Raw genomic sequence first — 22,813 nt, forward strand, 5'->3', positions numbered from 1 at the left:
GGAAAAGAAAATGGAAATGCACAGTGTTGTAATTTCTTACACTTTATATGAAGTAGTACAATGTTTCTTGAAGGTAGTTTGGATAATTTGAAGGTCTGTACTACAAGTCCTAAATTAACTGGTTAACAACCATTACAACAGCAAAACATAGATTTAATGAACCGATAAATAAAATGTAATGTGGTCTTAAAAAATTACTCAACTAATCAGAAATAAGGCAAAAAAGAAAGGGAAATAATACAGATGAGACAATCAGAAGTCAAACTGCAAGAAGATAAACCTAACCACGTCAAGATCACGTTGAATATAAACTGTATAATTATTCCAAGCAAAAGTCCGAAGTTACTAGTATGAATAAAAAAATCAAAGATTAAAAATCAACACACAACTAAGTGTTGACAATAGGAAATACACTTTAAATATAATAAACAGATACTCTGGATTGAAGTCTCAGCTGTGGAGAAATATCAGCAATTAAGTCACCCCGCCCCCCACTGGCAAACAATTGGAAAAGAAAAATCAAACCTTCCTACCACTGTGCACCCAGGGCACCACCTGATTTGTCCTCAAGTGATTGTTTCAGTTCAAAAGGTCCAAATCAATTGTCTCAGTCTGCACCTGTCTTGGGTGAGAGAGTTTCAGAGGTCTCTGGGAACTGGATCACAGGGCTTGCTCCAGTGCTACGTGGAGTCAGGAGGAGCCACCCAGCCAATAGATCAGTCTGGGAAGGTTGCTGCCTCCTTCCCCACTTTGCACCACTGTCACACCCAGTCACTGATTGCCCTGCAGTTGTCTGACCCAGTTGCCTGTAGTGAATCGGTATTCCCGGTGTTTGCACCTGCCTGAATCACAAGGAAGTCTGCCAGGCTGCTGCGCTCTGCCTCTCTCCAGCAGGAGGAGGTGAGGCCTGACAACCTCGGGAGCTTGATGAAGGTTTGGGGGTTTTCACTCAGATCCAGTCTCGCCCCTGATTAATGTTACTGACAGAATAGAACAGAACAACTCTGCGGTTCCTCTGCAGAAGAGAAGCTGAATTGAGTTCCAAATCCGCTTGTCTTTGCTCTTGTATTGTCTATAGGCTGATGATCCCCTGAAGGCCAGGTGTGTCTTAGGTTTAGTCAAGTGGACCTCTGGGTCAGCCCTGCCCTGGGAGTTTCCCTGGTTTGCAAGTTGGTGTTGCCTCAGGCAAACTCAGAGTCTCTGGTTGCCCAGGGAGTCAGGGGGTGTGGCTTCAGAATATTCTGTAGTGAGCCGTATTGCTAGCAAAGGAGGGCTGCTGCCTTATGGCTCAGGCAACCGCTGTTCCGGTGTAGCTCCCTACCGGCCAACTGTCCTCTCCCCGCTTCCGTACCCCAGAGTCTGCACTGACCAGCTGCAGCCCAGCACTGTCTACACCCCTTGAGCAATCTGAGTGGGGGGGGGACAGGCCTCCAGACCTTGGGAGGACAGGCCCCCCCACCCCCCGAGGCTCCAGGCCTCCAGACCTTGGAGTGACAGCAGGGGGGAGCGCTGGCGGCCTGGGGCTGCAGGGAGAGAACACACACAGCTCTACACAGTTTTATGCCTGGCCGTATTGTCACCAAAAGACGGCTGTTGCACTGTGCCTCAGGGAACTGTCACTCTGGTGCGGTCCCCTCTCTACCAACTGTGACTGGCCTCCAGACCTCAGTGTGAGTGAAGGAGAGTGCTGAGAGCTCAAAATTCCAGGTAGAGACTATATACAGTTTATACAGTTTTATGCCTGGCAGGAGGGCACTGAGGCACCCTAGTAGGGGAGGTAGGTCCAATTTTTAGAGGGTCTCTCCCGTGGAGTGTAGTGGGAGGACCTTTGAACTCTGCCTGGTTGTTTGTGGGGAACTCTGAGCTGTTCTCATGGGGGAGGGGACTCCTGTCCTCTTGGTGATGGATTTTGTACCTTTTGTTTGTATTCTTGTGGTCGCAGCTCACCTCAGTGGGGTTGATGTGTATTCTACAACCTTCTCTCTTAGTGCAGCTCAAATCCACCAGGTTACTTGCTGAATTTTTGTCCTTTAACTCTCCTTCTGGATGGGAGCCTCTGTGGAAAGCTGGCTTCAGTCAGCCATCTTGTCTCCTCCCATTCTCCATTGTCTCTCTTCTATTTTTTCATATTTGGTCCCCTCAACCCAGAGCAATTTTATAGACAGTGATTCAGACAAGGCTGGGTGTGGGCAGTGGACAAGTACTCATGAGGCAATTCTAACTATTGGACTACTTCATGCTAACTCAGTCCAACAACACGTCCAGCAACATTTAAGTTCAGGTTGATAGTAATAGTCTGAAATCAAAAGGTAGTAGATGGCAATACTATGGAAGCAATTGTTAACATTTGCTTAAATAAACACACTTAAAATATACATAAAACTATGCTTACCTTATGCATATTCATATACCAGAAATGGTCCACCAGCTTCTCCTATATAGGCACAGCTCCCATTGGCCTTGGAAATGCACCTTAATTGAGCATCATTTTAGGATCTATGAAAGATAGTGAAAATAGGTAAGCCTTGACAACTATTCAAAATACCTATAATGATAGGCTGCATCTTATAATTAAGTCTTCATCATGTCCAGTGCAACAAATGTTTTTTTAGTAATAGATGCTCAGTAATATTTGCATTTGAATGGAATAACCTATTTATGTTATTTATTGTTACAATCACTATAGAAGTGTTTTCTTCCCAAATAATTACTACATAATAGAAAGCAAAGAAAACATTATGTTCTTTCTGTATTCCTAATTCCTTATAGTAGATTGCATATTATATGCTCAATAAAGACTTTTGTTCTTGGCCTTGGGGGAATATATCCCCTGGAGAGCAAAGCTATGGAAATGTATGTTGCTGGCTCTGACCCCTCTGAAAGTACAAACAAGGGTGATATCTCGGTTTTCTTAGGGATTAGACTTTAAGAATCTTCGACTTTAATCACTATCCCATAGTCAAGGTTATTCATTATATGTTTTATTCTATATTATGTAACAACTATTTTCCTCTGGAGAAAAACAAAAAACAAATTCTAATCAAAGTCAAAACCCTAAATGATTTACCCATCTTACAGGGCTATATATCTTTCAGAGGGAATGGAAATAATTAAAATGTAAAGTGACTAGCTACTCCCAGCTCAATCAATGATTGATTAATTTAATTGAATGATTCATAAGCACTGAAGGTGAGTGAGGAAAGTTGTCTTGCTAGGATTAAGCTCTTCCATAATACATGCATTGGGTATTAATGGGAGAGAAACAAAAAGAGGACATTCCATGTACCAGGAGAGGAAAGGATTGAAGCAAACACCTGGAAGCAGAGGTGATATGCATATTAATAGGACAATGAAAACTTCTGGCCATGTTTATAGAAGAAAACTCAAGAGTCTTTTATACTCATGGTAGAATCCTACTTATTTCAAGTATAAAATTCCTCATTCTGTTCTTTCTGCTTTGTCAGACGTTGCTCAGTTTCCATTTGCTTTCAGAGAGACTGTGCTGGCTTCAGATATATGTCTCTGTTTTCAGGTGACAGTCATTTTCATTTTCATTGGGCACCTACTATGATCCAGGACTAGACATACGAAATAAGAGAAAATGCCTGTGTTATGGGAGTTCAGAGTCTTGTTTCCATCTTGGTGGAAACAAGATGTCTTTAGCATACTACCTAAAATATGTTGAAGACTGATTTTTACTGAAAGAGAACAAAGAAGGATGTTTATGAGTTCTCACAATTAAGTTTGTGAATTTGCCTCCACGTATTTTTGTTGGTGACACTGTACAAACAACTCAGTAATGTTTCATACCCTTGGTATATCAGTGTCTTACATTTGTGTTCATCTTGATGAGTGGTGATGTCTTGCTGAGTAACATTCATTACTGTTGTTGTGTGTGTTTATGTGTCCTTGTGAGAATGTCATAGCTTGAATTAGAGCAAGAAACAAACATTTTGTAAATGTCTCATTTAACTTGGCAACAGTGTAAGTAAAATTAGGAACATGTTAGTACAAGTTTGTAAGGATAATGCCATCAAGAAAACAGCTGTATACAAGTGGATTAAACATTCTTCTGAGGGGAAAATAAGTGTCACTGATGAAAAGAGGTCAGGGCAACCAGTGATGAGAAGAACTGACCAAAACATTGAAAAAATTTGTTGAATTGTGCATCAAAATTGTGAGATAACTGTGATAATCATAAAAAAAAATAAATATAAACAGAAATACAATTAGGAAACTCTTAACTGAGAATTTTGGTTAACAACTCACGGCTCTTGCATCACAACAATACCTCAGCTCACATAGCACTGTCAATAAAGGAGTTTTAAATCAGTAAACAAATAACTGTATTGGAACAGTCTCCCTACTCACCTAATCTGGGTTGCAGTGATTTTTTTTCTTAACCTAATAGAAATATTGAAAGGAAGACATTTTGATGACATTCCTAACATTACAGGTAGTATGATGACAACTTTGATGGGCACTCCAGAAAAAGACTTCTAAAATTGCTTCAAAGGGTAGACTAGGTACTGGCAATAGAGCATAGCCTCTAATGGGAATATTCTAAGGGAATATTTCAAAGACATAGTAGTGCTATTCAACAATGAGATATGTAGTACTTTTGTTGTTGTTGTTGTTTGTTTTTAGAATGAGTCATGAACTTGATTGTCAGACTTGACATGTGTTTTAGGCAGGGATAGAGAATGGGTTAGTCTTTAGACACACCATGGATTTGATGAAAGAGTTTTGAGAGGAAAGGTTAGTAAAAGTATTAACCAGGGCAAAACAAGAGAGAATTATAATATTCCAGGCAGGGGAAGCTTATGTGCATGCATTAGGAAGAAAATTGAGAATTAGGAGTAGATCTCTTTATCATTAACTTTTTAAATTACATGTTGGGTTTATACATGTGAATTTACAAACACATAGGTTGGATATAAAGGAAAACAATAAATCAGTACTCTATATCCCCTACTACATGTTAAAAGGGGCCATTATTTTTGAACTCCATGGTTCTTTTGAACTCTCTGTTCCTTTTTCTTCCCACCTGACTCAGGGAATAATATCTTAATCTTTATGATTCTTTTGATGTTTTTTATCCTTTTTTATTGCCATGCATGTTCCTGTGTTTTAACAATACATGGTTAAACATGGCATACATTTGAATATTTATATAAATGTAATCATACTATTCAATTGGAATCCATATTATTCTAATGGAATCATACTGTTCCATTCTGTACATTAGTTTCAGTTTGTGATATACCCATGTTGTTGCATCATATTAGCATATCAGAATATATATATGTGTGTAAATATACACATATTTGTATATACATTACTATGTGTATATGTGTGTATATATATACATTACTATCATTATGTAAGTGTAAGTGTTTATGTATGTATGCATTATGTAAGTGTGTTTATATAATGTATACATTGTACATTTATAAAATTATATATAATATATTATATATTTATATATTATATATTTTATTATGTGTGTTTTTATAATGTATAAATTATACATTTATAAAATTATATATATTTTACATATATGTTACTATATATAATTACTATACACACACACACATATATATGTGTGTGTATACATATATATACACACATTTTAATAGGCTGCCTCTTTAGATTGTTTCCAGTATGGGGCTATCACATATAGTGCTACTATGAGTATTCTACAACAAGATCTTTGGTGTACATTTATAAGAATTTTTCCTAAGGAACATGGGTACACATAAACTTTGGGCTCAATTATGCATGTCCAACTGTACTGAACTGGGTAGTGGCAAATGTTTTTTAAATTCATCATACCAATGGATACATACAGTAGTAATGTAGTAATAGAGGGTCTATTGGTAGCAAATTCACATTGTTTGTCTACACAGTTGTGTTCACTGTGTATATAACTCCACACTGACAGTTAGTGTCCATTAGACATTGACTACTTTATTAGATCATCCTCTGGTTTTCATTGTAACAGTTCAGAAATAAGCTATTATTCTGATAATTTTTCCTTTGTAAGTAATGCTTTTGTACTATGGCTATTTCTAGAGTTATCTCCTTGTCTGATATTTATCACTTCACTGTACAAAATGGGTTTGAACATTTTTGAAAATTCTTAGCCACTATCTCTTAAAATAAAGCTTCTTTATATTCCTTATCTATTTTCATTCTGGAATGAAATCAAATATATATATTAGACAGTCTTATTCTATGAATGTGTCTCCAGCCATTTTTCTCTTATTTTTAATCTTTCTGTGTAATACTTCAGATAATTTCATAGCTATTTTGTCAGCCATGTCTTATTTATCTTTAACATTTCCATGATATATATATAATATATATTATGCATTCTATATGTAATATATTATATATAATATTAATATGATAATTATTTCAAAGTATTAAGGGGATACAAATGTTTTTGGCTACATGGATTGTTTTTGCAATGTTTGAGCCAGGATTATAAGTATGCCTGTCACTCAGAGACTACTCACTGTACCCATTAGGTAGGTTTATGCCTATCTCCTCCTAGCCTCTCTCCCTGCTTGATTTCCATTGAATTCTACTTTCCTCTGAGTACATGATCACTCATCAGTAAGTTCCAATTTAACAATGAGTAAATGTGATATTTATTTTCTCATTCTTTAGATACTTCACTTAGGATAATGGTCTCCAGACCATTCAAATTGTTGCAAAAGTCATTAAATCATTCTCCTTTATGGATGAGTAGTATTTCATGGTATAAATATGCCACATTTTGTTAATCCACTCATGAATTTATGATTTGGATTTATTCCCCACCTTTGTAATTGTGAATTGTGCTGCAATAAACATTTGAGTGAAGGTGTCTTTTTGATAAAATAATTTATTTTCCTTGGGGTAAATACTCAATAGAAGGATTAATGAGTTGAATTATTTGCAAAATCTCCATACTGTTTTCCATAGAGGTTGTACTAATTTGCAGTCCCCAAAACAGTGTGAAAGTGTTTCTTTCTCTTTGCACCAACACTATAAAATATTTTCATACATTTTTTACTTGATTTTTTTAAAAATAATAACTCTATACATTTATAGGGTACAATGTAATGATTTTATATACATGTGGAATCAAACTAATTAACATAAACATCACCTCACTTACTTATTTTTGTGGTACAACATGTATAATATACTCTTAGTTGTTATGAAATGTACACTTCATTGTGTACACTAGGTAAGATCTTGTCAAATACCCTCCCTCCACCAACCTCCATTCTTCTGTCTCTTATCTCTTCTCTCCCTCTTTCTTTCTGGACTATCTTTGCATTTTACCATTCGTATGAATGTGTAAGTATTTATATATTGGTTTCATAGTAGTATTGAGTACATTAGGTACTTTTTTTTTTTTTTTACCATTCTTGAGATACTTCATTAAGAAGAATATGTTCCAGATCCATCCAGGTAAACCTAAAAGATGTAAAGTCTCCCTCTTTTTATGGCTGCATAGCATTCCATGGTATACATCCACCACAATTTGTTTATCTATTCATGGGTAGATGGGCATTTGGGATGCTTTCACGACTTGGATATTGTGAATTGGGCTGCAATAAATGTCTTGGTGCAAATGTCTTTGTTGTAAAATGATTTTTATTCATCTGGGTAGATACCTAGTAATGACATTCCAGGATCAAATGGTAGGTCAACTTTTAGTTCCATGAGAATTCCCCATACTTCTTTCCAAAAAGCCTGTATTAGTTTGCAGTCCCAACAGCAGTATAGAAGTGTTCCTTTGTCTCCACATCCACTCCAACATCTGCAGTTTGGGGATTTTGTGATGTGGGCTAATCTTATGGAGTTAGGTGATATCTCAAAGTGGTTTTGACCTGCATCTCTCTGATGATTAAAGATGATAAAAATTTTTATTTTTTTTGCAACTTTTAGCCAGGGCCAGGTTTGAACCTGTCACCTCTGGTATATGGGGCTGGTGCCCTACTCCTTGAGCCACAGGTGCCACCCCTTTTCATGTGTTTTTTAATGACTTTTTAATAAAAGCTACTCAAACTAGTGTAAGGTGATCTTTCATTGTGGTTTTAATTTGCATTTACTTGATGATTATTAATGTTGAACATTTAATATGTTTATTGGTCATTTGTCTATCTTCTTTTGAAGAGCCTCTGTTCACGTCTTTTATATACCAGTTAGTGGGGTTATTTTTGTCTTCCTGCTGATTGGCTTGAGTTCTTTGTAGGATCGTGTTATTAGCCCTTTAATGGATAAATAGTTTGTGAATATTTTCTAACATTGTATAGATTGTCAATTTGCTCTGCTGATTATTTCCATGTCTGTGAAGAAGCTTTTTAACTTAACCAAGTCCTATTTATTTATTTTTGTTGTTTCTGTGATTGTCATTGGGTACATCTTCATAAATTCTTTGTCTAGGCCAATATCTAGAAGAACTTTTCCAACATTTTCTTCTAGAATTTTAATGGTTTAATTAATACCTTGCATTTAAGGTTTAACCTTAATTTTTTTAGTGTTGAGCAATATGGTTCCTGTTTTATTCTTCTACATGTGGCTATTTGATTTTTGTAGCAGCATTTTTTGAATTAGGGCTTTTCTCCAGTGTATACTATTTTGTCAAAGATCAATTGGCTGTGTGTGGATGGATTGTATCTGGGTTTTCTGTTATGTTACATTGGTCTATGTCTCTCTATATATGATGATGCTGTGATGTTTTGTTTATTATAGTTTGTTGTCTGGTAAATTGATTCTTCCATATTTTTCTATATTCTTAAGATTATTCTGGATATTGAGGGTAATATCTGGTTCCAAACAAATCTCAGAATTATGTTTTCCAGATCTTTTAAATATGATGTTAGTATTTTGTTAGAGATTGCACGAAATCTGTAAATCACTTTGAGTAGTATGGGCATTTTAATACTGATTTTACTGAGCCAAGAGAATGACCAGGTTTTTCTACTTGTTTATATCTTTTGAAATTTCTTTCCTCAATGTTTTGTAGTTCTCTTTGGAGCGGTCTTTTACCTTTTTGGTTAAGTATACTCTCAGGAATTTTGTTTTATTTATAGCTGTTAAGAATGGTAGTGAGTCTTTGATTTGAATCTCAACTTGACTGATATTGATGTATAGGATGCTACTGATTTGTATATATTAATATTCCAATGTTTAAGTTTGCTGAATTTATTTACCAATTCCTGGAATCTCTTGGTGGAATCTTTGGGGTATTGTAAATATAAGATTACATCATTAGCAAAAATTAATAATTTATACTCCTCTTTCTCCATTTGGATATCCTTTCTTTTTCTTGCATGATTCCTCTGGCTAGGACTTCCAGATCTATGTTATATACAAGTGTTTACAGTGGACATTTTCTCTTGTTCCAGTTCTTACTGGGAGTGCCTTCAAATTTTCGCCAGTGCAATGTTGGCTGTCCGTTTGTATATATCACTGTTACAATTTTGGGATATGTTCCTTCAATGCCTGGTTTGCTGAGGATTTTTATCAAGAAAGATTTCTGAATTTTGTTTAATTTTTTCCAGCATCTATTGAAATGATCATATGATCTTTGCTTTTGCTTCTGTTTATGTGGCAAATACCTTTTATTGATTTCCATACGTTGAACCATCCTTGAATACCCAGAATGAAGTCCAATTTGTCATGGTGGATTTTTTTTTCAGTTTTTGGCCAGGGTCGGGTTTGAACCCGCCCTACTCCTTTGAGCCACAGGCGCCATCAGGATTTTATTATTTTTTGTAATATGTGAATCTGGTTAGTTAGTATTTTATTGAAGATTTTTACATCGATATTTATAAGGAACATTGGTCTTTAGTTGTTGTGTTCTTTCTTGGTTTTGTTATCAAAGTGATACTGGTTTTGCAGAAGGTCAAGAGGATTCCCTCTTTCTCAATGTTATGGAATAATTTCTGGAGTATGAGTAACGACACTACTTTGTAGATCTGATATAATTTGGCTGTGAATCTATCTGGTCCAGGGCTTTGTTGCTGTTATTGTTAGGAGAGTTTTCGTTGCTGTTTTAATTTGTTGCTCATTATTGGCTGGTTTAGAAGTTCTCTTTGAGTTTTTGGAGATTAAATGTTTTCAGGAATATGACCATTTTCTCTATATTTTTGAGTTTATGTGCATAGAGATTTTCATAGTATCCACAGATGATATTTTATATTTCTCTGGCATCAGTTATAATATCTCCTTTTGTCATTTCTGATTGAGCTGATTTGGGTCCTTTAAATTCTATTCGCTTTTAGTTTAGCAAGAGGTATATGACTTTTTAAAATTATTTTTTTAAAGAACAAAACTTTTATTTCATTTATATTCTGTATTGTTTTCTTATTTTTAATTTCATTTAGTTCTTCTCTGACCTTAGTTATTTCTTTTCTTCTGCTGGTTTTTGAGTTTAGTCTGCTCTTCATTTTTTAGTTACTTAAGACAAGTCATTTGATTGTTAATTTAGGACATTTTTATCTTTCATATAACCATTCAAGCCTGTGTATTTTCCCCTAGAACCATTTTTATTGAATCCTATAAATTTTGAGATGTTTGTGTCCTCTTTGTCATTCAGTTCAAGGAATCTTTTGATTGCCACCTTAATTCCATTATGGGCACAATCTTTGTTCAGCAGCAAGTTTGTAATGTAGAATTGGGTGTTTTCCTTGGAATTGATTTCCAGTTTTATCCCACTGTGGTCTAAGCAGATACATGGTATAATTTCCATTTTGTGAATTTGTTAAGCCATGTTTTGTGGTCTAAAATATGATCAAAATCGAAGAATGTTCCAGTTTCTCAGGAGAGATCGGCAAAACTCTCTCCTCTGAGGCTAGTGTTATAGACTTTGCTCTGCCTGGTATCTCCCCACAGAGGTAACAGTGGCAGCTGGGTGATGGTAGCCACGTAGTGGTCATGAATTCCTGGGCTGCAGGCCTGGACATCAGGCAGCAATTAAAACCATACTGAACTCTGGGTCACAGTGTACTAAGAGGTCAAGCCTGGGGGTTTCCTGGTTGGGTGTTGGATTTCAAAGCAGTTCCTGAAGCAATGGTGGAGGATCCCGGGTGGGGTCTTGGGGGCAGGTATAGTGCTGGAGTCTCCTAGTAGTGTCTTAGTCCTTGCAGTATCTGTGTAGACACAGAAGCAGAATCTTGGGCTCTGGTGTATGAGCCTCAGAAATGAGATGCAGGATGAGCCATAAATAGGGCTTCTGAGTAGAGCTTGAGAAATAGCAGCAGGGTTATGGGGATAACAGGGCTAATCTGACCGAGAGAGTGAGGTCAGGGCTGAGCCGCAAACAGGTAGTTGCGAAATGGTGGGCATAGTTGGAGGCAAGCAAGTGGCAGGCAGATCTGCAGGCTTGGTGACCTATGCCAAGTTGAGTGGACAGAGGTTAGTTCTAGTATCCAAGGACTGCAGAGTTTTACCCTGAGTTCTCCCCACAGTACCCAAGGCCCACCAAAATAGCTGCCCAAGCCTCTCAGGTCAAAGCACATGTGCTCAGATCCCGGTGTGCTGTTGCAAAGGGTCATTTGTCTTCTCTTCATTGGGTACAGCTTAAAGGAGCCTCCTACTGGTCAATGTCCTTCCCAAACTGAGGTGGGGAGCAATATGAAAGCTACAGGCACAAAGCTGAGGCCTCTGGTGTCATGCACTCCAGAGTTCAGTATGGTTTTAATTGCTGCCTGATGTCCATCTCCCTTATGTCTGGTGCCAAATCTCTACATAGATTCCAGGCAGGTCCCTGATCTGTGACAGTGGAGTGGGCCATCTCATAACTTGGCCACAGCACCTGCAGGATGAGCAAAGGGCCCTAGCACTGGATCCTGCTCATCTTCCCTGCACAAACTTCCCTGTTGCCTTTTTTATTTTTCTACCCTGAGAGTTCCATGCTACTTCTCTGTTGTTTCACAATGTTGCTTCCAAGAATAGGTATCCATAACTATACATAGGCCACCTATTCATTCTTCTTTCCTTGGGAGCTGTGACTGCTTCTAATCTGCTATTCTTCCCCTCCTGACATCTCCTTCTGATGGTATCTTCAGGATAACCTCTCCTAATGTCCAGTGGCTGGACTCCATGCCTATTCCTGCTAGTGGCCACAGGGGAAAGTTTCCTTGGGCAGAGAGGTGCACTTGCAACTTGCTTGGCAGTAACTTCCTTCCCTGAAGCATCAGCGTGTTCATGGACCAGTGCTATGAACTGGCCATTACAGCACTTGCTCTAGGTCATGTCTGGGGCCAGAGTTCCCCCCCCAGTATCAAATGTCTTACATGGCTCCACCATGGATGTCTGCTTTTCTCCACCATGGATCGCTGCACACTGCATCCATTGTGCAGGCTAGAGCCCCCAAGATGCTCTATGATACATTTTTTAAAAACTCTAAAACTACATTTTTATTTTGAGGAGACATAATTTGTTTTTTTTCAAATATGCCTAGCATTTTATATTATTTTACCCTTAAAATTTCCACTTGAGTGTATTAAAAATACTCATGGATAATATTTTCTACAATTAAAGTTTTTGTACATCTGATTTCTATGACCTGATGTGCTGACTGGTCTCACTTATGATGACTTTTTTCCCCTTGTTTGCATTTTGTGACTTTCAGCCATGATGTCATCATCTAAAGACTATCATTTATATTTTTTGAAGCCATAGTTGAAGGATGTTTCTGATTCCGGATGGTTTGGTTTTGTGAGTGTCTAGGCTACTGTCAAAGTGGCAATTTTTATTATCTAGCACTCTGCACTATAGAAAATAAAAGTTTTCAAAATGGTGAAGTTCACAGAAGGAAAGTCAAAGACCAAGAGCAGTAGAAAGGGTTATGGCCTGCTGAAAACCCGACAGATTATCCTGCAAGTCATCAACAGCATTTTAAGAGTTTTAAAGAGGAAATAAATGGCAAGGTCATTATTTGTGTTTTAGATAAATTTTCTTGATGACAGTGTGGACAGAGGATTTAAGGCAGGGCAAAGCCACAGGCAAGATCGATGAGGTGGCTCTCTCCTGCAATATTTCAGGCAAGAAATGATGAAACCTAAACTAGGCAGCAGAGATAAAATAGTAGGGGATGGATTTGGGAAATCTCAGGAAGTAAAATAAACAATATTTACTGATGGATCGAAGGAGGATGATACAGAAAGAGAATAAATGGAGTCTAGATGAAACGCAGAGTCCTGGTTTGGATGAATGGCTGTATATTGCCATTCATGGAGTGACAGGAGGAATAGAGGGGAGAAACTTCTGCTCCTTCTCTGAAACTTCTCAGGTTAATTTGCCTTTGAGGCAGGTCAGGGACATTGAAATACTGTGAATGGAAGGCATTGCTTACTTATGTTTTTACAAATATGTATTAAGTCAATATGTCCCAGGTTCTGTGCAATTTCAGTATGATGATCAGAGGTTAGGTCCAAGTATATAGATACAGATTTGGAATTTATCAACAGAAACACTGAAGGTAAAACCAAAAGTATTATATGGTTGACAAAAGAGCATTTTTCGAGAATGACAAAATGAGACTTAAATGACAGAATTGTGGGGAAACTGAAGTTCTAATGTTGGTGGGATAGGAATCTGAGAAGGGAAATGTAGTAGAGTGGTAAGCGCAAACAGAAAAATGGGGCTAGAATTATAAAATCCAAGGAAGTATAGATTTATAAGTGCAAACAATGTAAAATAATTTTTATAAAATTGTATCAAATTTAATAGAAACCTCCAGTGATATAAATCAAGATAAATATTTGATGTTTATACAAAGCTCATTGATCACTTCATTAAAAGAGATTCAAAGCAATGGCTGGGTTAGAAACTATTGGAGGTCTACTGAGAAGTGAGAACCACAAACAGATGGAAGCAGAAAGGGGGAAAAGAAAGAAACACTAGTAGCTTGAGGTTTGGAAATGGTCTGGGGAAATTTTTCCTTTTCAAAAAAATTATTAGAGACATCTTACAATGTGAAGTATGTGAAACTTAGTAAATGTAGAATATAAATGTCTTAACACAATAAACATGGTTCTTCTTATCCATCAATGGATAAGAAGCAGGACACCTGTCATTTGAGATACAGACAACATTTGCAGAAAAGAAGAAAGAAAATTCAGGAAGTTTATACCTGATCAGTTTTACATATTTTACCTATGTTTAAATGATATCATAATATTTTCAGTATCATAATCACTACTGAGAAAATAGTGAACACGTTTGAGTACACCCAATATGACAAGTAACATATGAAAGTACCTTCATTATCTCCTTTGATTCTTATACGTGTACTAACTCTGTGAGGCACCACTCCTTCCCTGTTTCCTCCTCATCTTCTCTTTTATATGATGGAGTCACAAAGATTTTAGATAAATCATCCACTGCCAAAATTAGGAAGGGGAAGAGCCAGAATTTGACTTTAAGTGATGGACTCCAGGGACAGCACTCCTCATCCATTCTCAAATCAGTGCTAGAGGATATGTATTTATGTTTCTCCGAACTCCTACCTCAAGACTGAGTCAGGGCAGCAAACAGCTCTTTGTGATATTAGACCTTATGGAGCTTCTGGATCAGGGAAGAGATTGCAAACCATGCTTGGACACCAGCTCGTTCCTGCTGTGGGCTTTTTCCACTTTCTAGGAATTGGCTCTTTGAGGGCCAAAGACAGTCTGATCACTTTGAAGGGAAAGTTTTAGGAGGAAGCAAGAGGAAAACAGGATCTGAGGATGATCCTGTTAAGAGTAAACCAATACCAAGGGAGGGAGCAAGGTGCAACAGACATAGAAAATTCTCGCTGATAAATACTAGTGAATTTGTGAAATGACATTTTTAATAGAATACATTGTATGTTTTGCATCCCACATGCAGATGGTATAAATGTTTTAATTACTGGGAAGCTGATGTGCTAATTTCTTAAAAAAATATTTGAACAAAGAAATTATCTTTCATTTTATCATCTCAATAAAGCAATTGCTTTCATTTTTTGTAAGCATTATACATGTATAGTTTATGTGAAAGAAATATTTTATTGTCTGCCTATTTTAAGATGATGACAGAACTATTTCCTTATAGCAACTTAATATCTTTGTAATGAGTTTATTGTACTTCATCAAGGAAATGTCAGTTTAGTACTGGTCATAGCTAATGCTGCGATGAACATGTTGATTTTTATAATACTTGCCTCTGAGGAATGAATTCCTGAGGATAAATACTCATGGAAAGGATGATTAGGTTAGAGAAAATTAACCTTTATGTGTTTTGCTACAGAACAGCTGATTTGTAATTGTTTTTCAATCTATTTTAAGTGTTTTCATCTTTATATCCTCTTATAAAAAAGGATGTAGGCCTCCCAAAATGGAGGCTAAGAGTTGAGAATTCAAGGACTAATATGTTATTGTAAAGAATTTCTGAGACTAATGCAGAAGCAAAGGAGAATCCACAAGAGTCAGAACCCTTTCTATATCTCTGTTGACATTTCTGCCGTGGTCCTGTTTATTGTTTCCCATCATGCAAAACTCCCTTCTGGAACCCAAGGTGCTCTTAGGCATGAGAGACAGGGAGGCAGAGGCTCATCTCTGGATCCCACACACAATGAGGCGAAGGCGCTCAGTTCAGAAGTAAGTGAATGACTGGGGAAATGGATAGATGAGGAATATTTTTGGTTTAGAATTTTCCTTGGTAAAAGGATAATTTCCTTTGGAAATCTTGTCATATATTCTACCCTTAGTCCTCTGTTCTTCTATAAAATCCCTTTTTTGGAAGTTAAACACAAATCAGTCATTTCATGTAGCAAAGACTGGCTTGTTACTTTTGTTTTAAATTGTTCCATGATGGTGTCCTTCCTTTTCTTCTTTCTTACTTGGCAAAGTGAAAGCAAAATATCCAGTAGAGAATGGAGGGAAGATCCTGAAATGTTGGCGCAATACAAGATGGAAAGAATGAGGACTCCACCTGATGAAAGTCAGCACAGCTGTGATGACAGTGGGAATACACCTCCAGCATGTCCAACCATGAGATCGGGAGTTAGGTCATTAGACATATTGTGTTCACTACCCTGATATACTTTGTGGAGTGATGAACAAGTCCACAGGCCTTTGCTAAACACTTCAGGATGATCATCCAACCCTGAGCCAGAAGATTGAAGCAAATCTTTAAGGAGCTCAGAAGCTGGGGCCAAGTCTCCGGCTGTTTTTGCTGTGAGTGCTGAGGGCACAGACCTGTAAGCCTAATGAGATTATCATTTATTCCAAGACCACCTGCAAGATCTGGGATGTAGTATTCTGAATATAAATTGATAATTCTGCTCAGGTAAAAGGGCATGACAGCTTTGCCTTTAGATATAAGTCTCTATTCTAGGAGGGTTTTATTTATTTTTCATCATCAGCACTCTTTGGCACTGTTACATGGACACAGTCATTAGGTGTTAAGAGTACGAGTGTGGGCTCTGGATTATAAAACTGCTCCATTCATGCAAGGTGAACAATCTGAATTCACTATGTGTAAAGCCACACGAGGCATAAATGACTGTGAGATCTCCCATGTATGGTTATGCAGATGGGACTCTGGGGGAAAGCCACCTCACATGGAGAGATATCTGCCTGAGGTGATTAGACTGGAATTAAATTTTATTTAAATGTGTGAACATTTTTAATAAGGCTCTAGAGGTATTACAAAGTTTGCAGAATCCTTATATTGGAAAAATGTTTTATTTTGCTTGATAACATGTAGAAAAGCCCTTATTGTGATTAGCATTTGAATAGCAGGATCATCTTAATACTCTTGTTATTAATATGACAGATTTGATTTTCTCAAAGGTGACAATTGAACCCAATTCTCAGATCAGTTAATCCATGTATTTATGTAAATTGAACTTTTCTACCTTGTAATTTGGTTCTGGAGTACATTGGATTTCCTCCTGCCCTGTGGGACTCAGACATCAATTTAAATCCCAGAGTAACTGGCCTACTTTCTACTCTACATGAAGACTTAGGTTTCTTCCCTGAGTTTTGATGGTTGTCCACATGTTTTATGCTGGCAACAGGCAGTCTAACATCGCTTGTGGGTGCTTGAATCTCTCTGAAGCTGTATCTGCTTTTGAACCCCATGCTTCAGTTGGGTCCACATCTGCTTAAAATAAATGACAGTACCTGAGTGCTCCCTGGTGCCTTTTACACAAAAGTAAGAAGACAAACCATGGGGAGAAAAAAGATGAGGTTAGCACTGGTTTTTTTTTTTCCTTACTTCTCCTTGTATTTACTTTGGTTGTTAGACCCATCAAGTTTCCTCTCTTCCTTCCAAGTTTTCTTCTTCCCTAAGAATTTCCCTGCTAATTTCTATGGTGGTCAGCTTCCTTCTAGCATTAGTCCATGTTACATCACATCTATTTCCACCTGGGAACACATTCCAGAATATCTCTGAAGACTGTCTGTGGTCCTCAGTCTATACGGTGAGTTCCTGCCCATTCAGGAACTGGGCAGGAATAGTCTGTAAATATTCTGCATCTGTCAGAAATAAAGCTGGAAAGAAATTCAGATTATTAAAAAAAATAATGGCACAGTCTCAATTGCAAATGGCTCCTGTGCCTTGGCCATTTCATCCAGGCCAGGTCTCATTGAGTCCCTCACATTTAATCGGTATCTCTTCTCCAGTAAACTTCCAAGGGCTCCACATTTGGTCCTTTTCAAGTCTCCAGTCTTCGTCGTCAATCTCTCTTTTGTATACAAGTTCAGACAATTAAGTTCATGAATTCATCCTAGAAAATGTGCTACATACCTCATTGCTGAATATTGCTATGGTCACCTTCAAAGTACTCACCTTGGGAAAGTATTGACTTTAGCTCGTAGTCCACCCTTCCAACCACTTTTCTAGGACGAGTAATCAAATTTGTCAGACTTTCACATGATAACAGCTCTGATAGCCATTCTAGAATGAATTTGAAAATTGCTTTGAAGGGTGGACTAGGCACTGGCATTGGCACGTAGCTTCCTAAGGGGAATACTATGAAAGTGACTGTAGTGACAGCAATGAGGTATATAATACCTTTTCTAGGATGAGTTTGCAAACTTAACTGTATGACCTTGCATACTGGTATGCTTATTACCCCTCAAAAGTTCCTACTCCTTTTTCCTCTGGGACCATTCTCTGAACTCTTATATTCTCTTGGTTTGCTTGAATCTTATTCATTCTTCAAAGTTGAACTCAAATTCTACCTTTTTTAAAACAGGGTAGAAATCCTCCTAAACTTCCTGACAAGAAGTTTCCAGCTGGCATGGGCAATATCTAGGAAGACAAAAAAACAACACTTCCAAGGCTTAGTCATCTCCAAGGGGTATCTGTGAATAAGAACTATGTTGTTAAGAACCAATTGGACTGTGTCACAATAGCCAAGCATTTTCAAGAACAGAGAAAGAAATGAATTAAATACCAGGAAATCTGGATTCTACTCCCCTCTCAGTCACAAACATAATATATGACCTTGAGAAACCTAATCCTCCTCTTTAATTTTCCATTTTATTTTTCTGAAAAAATAAGAATGCTATATGAATAAACTCTCTCATAAGAAGTTGCAATCAGAAGACTGAATTTGTTATAATTTTAGAACAGTACAATTATATATGTATTACCAGATCTTATATAAAAAAACACAGAATATCTTTCAAACTTAGTAGATGTAATAGTTATTAGCTGATGTACATTAAGAATAAATCTGTAAGAAAGAACATGTAAACTGTACTTGATAATCAGTATCCTTATTTTAGAACCACACCATGGACATTTCATTAAATCTGTAGATTGCTTGTCCATACTTCCCAAAGCAATCTACAGATTTAATGCAATCCCCATTAGAGCACCTCTGTCATACTTTAAAGATCTAGAAACCTAGTACTTAATTTTATATGGAAACAGAAAAAAACCTCAAATATCTAAGACATTACTCAGAAATGAAAAGAAATGAGGTGGAATTACGCTACCAGACTTCAGACTATACTATAAATCTATAGGGATCAAAACAGCATGGTATTGGCACAAAAATAAAGAGGTAGATGTATGGAATAGAATTAAGAACCAAGTGATGAATCCAGACACTTGTCATCATTTGATCATTGATAAAGCCTATCAAAAACTTAAATTGGGGGAAAGACTCCCTATTTAACAAATGGTGCTATGAGAATTGGCTGGTGATTTGTATAAGGCTAAAATTGGACCCACAGCTTTCACATCTAACAAAAATTGACTCTCACTGGATAAAAGACTTAAATCTAAGACATGAAACCATAAAGATTCTTGGAAAGAGTGTAGGGGAAACACTTGAATTGGCCTGGGAGAAAACTTTATGAGGAGGACCCCCAGGGCAATTGAAGCAATACAAAAAATATATTACTGGGATCTGATCAAACTAAAAAGCTTCTGCACTGTCAAGAACACAGTAAGTAAAGCAAGTAGACTGCCCTCAGAATGGGAGAGGATATTTTCAGGTTACGTTTCTGACAAAGGTCTGATAACCAGAATTCACAGAGAACTCAAACTTTTTAATAAGAAAAGAATAAGTAATCCCATTTCACTATGGGCAAGAGTCCTGAACAGAAGCTTCTCCAAAGAAGACAGGCACATGAAAAAAATGCTCATCATCTTTAATCATCATAGAAATGAAAATCAAAACCATGTTGAGATACCATCTAACTCCAATAAGAGTAGCCCACATGACAAAATACCAAACCTATAGATGTTGCCATGGATGTGGAGAAAAGGGAACACTCTTCCACTGCTGGTGGGAATGCAAACTAATATGTTCCTTTGGAAAGAAGTTTGAAGACCACTCAGGGATCTAAAAATGGACCTGCCATTGGATCCTGCAATTCTTCTACTAGGCATATATCCAAAAGACCAAAAATCGCTTTGCAAAAAAAGATATTTGCACCAGGTTATTCATTACAGCTCAATTCATAATAGCCAAGTCATGAAGAAGCCCAAGTGCCCACTGATCCATGAATGGATTAATAAATTGTGATATATGTACACCATGGAATATTATGCAGCCTTAAAAAAGATGGAGGCTTTAAGTCTTTTATGTTTATATGGAGTGACCTGGAACATATTCTGCTGAGTAAAGTATCTAAAGAATGGAGGGGAAAGTATCCAATGTACTCAGTACTTCTATGAAACCTACTTATATTTACTCATACTTTGTTATGAAAGATAGAATACAATTATAGCACAGGATGAAGGAGAGAAATGGAGTGGGAAGGGAGAGGGTGGGGGGTTGATAGAGTGAGGGTAAAAGGCAGGACCACAACTAAGGAGCATACTGCAAGGGTGCAAGTAAAATCCGTCAAGTGTAGAACATAAATGTCTTAACACTATAATCAAGTAAATGAGGCGAAAGCTATGTTGATTGGTTTGATGTAAGCACATTAGATTGTATAAAAAAATCACACATTGTACCCCACATATGCATAAATGTATTCATGACCTATGTGTATATGACTTAATAAAAAAAAAAATAAGAACCATACCATGTATTAATCCTTTAAATACATATATGGCACTTTTCTATCATGACAGCAAGAATATTATTCTCTCCTTAATTTTTTTTTTTGTGTGTGTGTCCTTTGAAATAGAGTCTTATTCTCTTATGAGAAGTAGTACAGTGGGATCACTGTAACCTCAAACTTCTGGGCTCAAGTGATCCTCCTGCCTCAGCCTCCAGATAGCTGGAACTACAGGCATGTGCAGCCACACCCAGCTATTTTTCTATTTACAGTAGAGATAAGGTATCACTTTTGCTCAGGCTGGTGTCAAATTCCTGGTATCTAGCAATCCTACCATCTCAGCCTCCCAAAGTGCTGAGATTACAGGTCTAAGCCATTGAGCTTGGCCTTTTCCCTTAATATTTTTCAACGAATACTTTCCTTCTATGATTGTACACTGTATATCAAATGACATTATACCTAAATTTAAAATGCTGCAAGGTTTGTATAGATGTTATATTGGCTGATCTAAGTTTTTCCAGTGAAAATAATGGCATGCCTGTGCAAAACTCAGAAAAAGACTTGTACATGCTGCAGGCTACTATTGAGAACTTCAGTTACTTTGAATATTTCTGGATCTGGGAGCTGGTGGCTGTGCTCTCCAGCCTCTCTGTGGTTGATTAAGTCCCCTGGAGAATAAGGAAGCAAGTTTTGCTGCAAGATTGATAGTTGAATGAAGAAATGAAAAGCTATTTCAGTGAAGTTTTGAGAAAGTGACTCTTGCAAACACCCATCAGCAATTCTGCTAAGCATGTGGAGTAGCAAGTGGGTTCAGCTTTCAAACATTAAAGAAAGAGGAAATTCTTTCTTCTAAGCCAGTCTGAAAGAAGAGTGAAATGGCCCTGCCAGGGTGGAGAGGTAGGATCACAGCCTTCTGCTGACAATGACTGCTAACAGGCTGTAGCTTTTGTCACGTCATGCTGCCAGCCTGAACCCTATTGCTGACAAAGACAATGACCTTTGGTAGACTTGATTCACTAAAATGAGAGGCCATGAGGAAATACATTTGCATAATGTAAAAAGTGTGTGTGCTATTGCTGGAGATGAATGTCATGTATAATGAAAATGCTAGGCATTCTGTCCTTCCTAACTAAATGAATATCCCCAGGGTCAGTCACAACCAAAGTACAAAACCTCAGAGCATAAATTAGATGAAGATCTGGTAGAGTTTTCAGTCTTTTTAGGCATCTCTGAAGCCCTCCTTGGTACAAAGCAGAGGGTGGGAGATATGACAATTGCAATGAAAGGTTGGAGTTAGAGACAAATACTGATTTCATGCTTACTTATTGGGATCATTAACATAAATCATTTCTTTTTCTGAACCTCTGAATGTATAAAATGGGGACAAATCAGCTAAGGGCATTGGAGGACACAACAAAATACACAATTTTTAAATTATGATCAGTCATATTTCTAATTTTTTTGAGGGCCTTCCAAACTGTTTTCCATGTGGTCATACAGTTTATACTTTCGCCAGCAGTTCCTTAGATTTCCCTTTTTTCTATATCCCCACCAGTACTTGTTACTTTTTGATTTTTTTGAGAGCAGCCCTTCAAACTGAAGGGAAATGACATTTCACTGCAGTTTTGATTTGCATTTTCCTGATGATCAGTGATGTTGAACATTTTTTCATAAATCCCTTGACCATTAGTATGTCTTTTGAGAAATGTCCCTCCAGGTATTTTGCCCTTTAACTAATTAATTTTGTTTTTAATCGACACCTGATGGATGTATATATTTTCATAATACATGTGATAATTTCATACACTTATATAATTTGTAAATATTAAATCAGTGTAACAGGGATATCCATAACCTTAATTACTATCTTTTTTTATGCTGAAAACATTTGAACTCTTTTCTTTCACTATTAGGAAATATACAGCAGATTATAATTTTGATCATTTTTTAATCAGGTTACTCGGGGTATTTTTGTTGTTCTTGAATTATCTGAGTTCCTTATGTATTTTGGATATTAACCATTTATTAGACATGTAATTTACAAATGTATTTTTGCAAACTATAGGTTGTCTCTTTGATTTTTGATTGCTGTACAGAAGCTTTTTGATTGATATAACCCCTCTTGTCTGTATTTGCTTTCATTACTTGTGCTTTTTTGAGTTGTATTCAAAAAATTTCTGCTTAGGTCAATATCATGAAACTTTTCTCCTGTTTATTTTCTTCTAGAAGTTTTATAGTTTTAGGTCTGACATTTAAGGCTTTAAGTCATTTTGAGTTACTTTGCGTGTTGTAAGATAAAGAGTCTAGTTTCA

This window comes from Nycticebus coucang, chromosome 4, assembly GCF_027406575.1.
Source record: "Nycticebus coucang isolate mNycCou1 chromosome 4, mNycCou1.pri, whole genome shotgun sequence".
Classification (NCBI taxonomy): domain Eukaryota; kingdom Metazoa; phylum Chordata; class Mammalia; order Primates; family Lorisidae; genus Nycticebus; species Nycticebus coucang.